Source organism: Atractosteus spatula, chromosome 14 (assembly GCF_055471065.1).
Source record: "Atractosteus spatula isolate fAtrSpa1 chromosome 14, fAtrSpa1.hap1, whole genome shotgun sequence".
In the NCBI taxonomy this organism is placed as follows: domain Eukaryota; kingdom Metazoa; phylum Chordata; class Actinopteri; order Semionotiformes; family Lepisosteidae; genus Atractosteus; species Atractosteus spatula.
In genome coordinates this window covers 25458886-25462009 of record NC_142719.1, presented here as the reverse complement: position 1 = coordinate 25462009, position 3124 = coordinate 25458886, and positions in this window count along the sequence as shown.

The window sequence follows — 3124 nt, the reverse complement described above, 5'->3', positions numbered from 1 at the left end:
GAAGATGTATTTTATATTTATTTTAGTGTCTCTTAAAAAAAGGCATAATGAATTCTATCAAGCTGTGGGACCATTTTATGTGGCTTGGGGATGACGTGCTACTGAAGTCTCCTGTGCAAGTATTAGATGAGTAGCCCTTTTGTACATATAAGTTGTGCTTGAAGCTTTCATGGAACTTTAATATAGTTATGGTTTTATGCCTCCAAGCAGGCATTCAATCCTGTGAGGGTCTGGCATTTACATTTATAAATCCTTTGCTCCCGTGCAGATGTTTTAAAAGCAGTTTTCTATAAGACTTTCAGAACACAAGGTGACCTGTACTTGCACAGGTGACTTTAATGCTGATAATCTGTACAATGTAAGCACAGCAGAAAATCATTTTGTAAAGTAGTGTACATTACTGTAACAAAATTAAATACTAGTTCTCTATGATGTTTGAAAGTGTGCATTAATTATGAGATGTTGACCAATTTTCTTTGACGGGAAATAAATTTAGACTAATTTAAGGCACTCAGAGTGGGGAAGGAGGAGAGTTTTAGAAGTACACCCAGAAGACCTTCCACATATTAATGCTTTAGACTTGTATCAAGCTGAATATGTGTGCACTGCTAGAGGCTTGGGACTTCTTCCTTCTTCCTTCTCAGTCGTGGAAAGCAATGTTAAGGATTATTGTGAATACTCACTCAAGATCCATACCTACATCCATATTTATATCCTAATCCATATCCTACAAGGTGGATAATACACCTGGTCTTTTCTACTAGTAATCAGGAAACATATTTACCATCAGTGGAGGATGACCCACCAAAAATGTGAAGGCCTCACAAGACTGCAAATTGTGAATTGGGATGTATTCTGAATACGTTTGGTTGAATAGTTGTGTTTTTGGTGTTCTGTTGACAAAGTTACAAGCTGTGAGTAGCAGCTGTGCTATGAAGTTAAAGCTGTGTTTTAGCTATCCAAACATTCCAAGAGATTTTTCTTTTGTCAGAAAATTCTAAATAAAGCCAGCATTGTCAGCTGGACCTTAAGATCCAATTGTGACGTGTTAGTCCCTGAAGACACACAGTTACTGTCAGGAATCTTCCACATGACCTGTTCTCACTCGTTTCTTCACTCGTTCATGTGAGAAATCAGCTGAGCTTTGGTGTCGGCTTTTTGGTGCATTCTCCTATTAGGTCTTTATTTCCAGTTCTGCATCGGTCGTCCTCAATTTTTTTTTCTGTAATTTTTGTACGCTCTGTAGTGTGAGGGTAACTATTATTAAATTACAGAGAAGACTGAACCCAAGTATTGGATTAGTGAATTGAAGTTGTGTCCCTTGTTATTGTTTGTCCAAAATAATGTGGCTGTGAGGTACAACCCATAAATTGCTGTGTGGGGACTTTAGCTCATGTCCATGGGGTTTTCACTATTTCTGGGGTGATCAAGGATATTACTGGATTCTGTCTCAGGAATGTTGTTTCTGGTTCAAGAAAAAGGTGTTTATGAGTCGATATCGGTGATGCATGGAAGATCCTGTGTATCTCAGTATGAGGATTTAAGGAAGATTTGTGAGGTCTGGTCTGGAAGCAGAAGACAAAAAGGACATTGCATGGCACCTGCATGCTGACATCTCATACTGAGAGTCTGAGCCCTATCTGAGGAGAGCATGGAAACTGTCTCTTATGTCTGAAAGCAGTCAGGAGAGATGGTCCAAAAACCAAGAGAAGATGATCTCCCTCAGTAAAATTTGGGGCGCCAGAGTTGTGAGGGAGGTGTTCGAGCAAGTAGGCTCTATTTGGACATGTTGTGGCTCAGCAAAAGCTGGAGAAAGGAGAACTGTCTCTCCAGAAGAATCCTGCACTGGATCAGAAGCTGTGACAAAGAGAAAAGGGCATTTGCTAGGGCAGCTATGTGCTTCTTGGCAGATGGTAATGCAAGAAAAGTGAAGAAGAGGGAACCATGCACAATACACTCTTACCAGCTATATTATTCCACAACGGATGAATATGCAAGCATTAAGAGTGGAATAAAAAATCTCGCTAAACATCTTGGAAATAACACTTCAAGATTGGTGCCACACTGTTCTGAATACCTGGTTCTAGAGTGACAGCTAAACATATAAAAGGCAGATAGTTTGATTAATGCAAATCTGGCCTCTCCCACTCTTTGAAGTGTATTGTTATCCAAACCAACAGTATAAAAAGAGGTGTCCATTTTGACAGTTGAGTTTTCCTCATTAGCCTAGCACTTAAAGTGAACATTTTTATTTAAGGTTTTCCTTAAGCAAATCATTATTGTGAAAGAGGGAAGATAACTTGAGACTATATACTGAGCATCAGAACACTTTTTTTAAAAAGTGATCTTTTTAAGAATACAGATTTTTTATATTGATTAAATGTTTTTGGCATTATTTTAATTAGTTACATTGTTGCCTAAGCGCTAATGAGTAAGAGAGATGATTTGGAAAAGGTTTGGGAAAACCACATAGAAAGCACTTTGAAACAGGTGTGACTCACAATGGCAAAATGTTGTTCTTTAATGAAGTACAGTATGTTTCTGTGTTGAGGGGGGTCATACACTAATTGTATAAATAACAAATTTTATACTAATGGGTGAAGTAGACAAGGAAACTGCTTCAGGCAATCTGTTATTTCACGAAATCCTTTTGAAAATAAGGCAATGATGCAGCAGAGATTTCACAGCCCAGGGCTTTATTGAAAAAGTTGTGCAATTATTGGCTGTCCAACATTGTCTTGATTTTCCACATGATAATGCCTCGATCCACACACCACGAAGCTCACCAAAGCATTCCTAACAGAGAACCATGTTTAAATAGTAGACTTACTGATACTTAGCCAAGATCTAAATTCTGTTGAAAATTTGTAGAATTAAACAGTGAGGAGAGAATAACAGGGGTCCGGCAATAGTGAACACCAGACATTTAGATAATCTTTTTCTAAATAGGTCGACTTGTGCAGTTGTAATGGTGTGTAATAGAGAGGACACACCTATTCCTCATCTACATTTTAGTCCTGGATAGGTGGCAATAGCCAACAATATACACAAGTATATGATTGAGACATGATGTATTGATACTACCTTAATTACTTTGATACTAGGACTAAAATTATATTGTCAG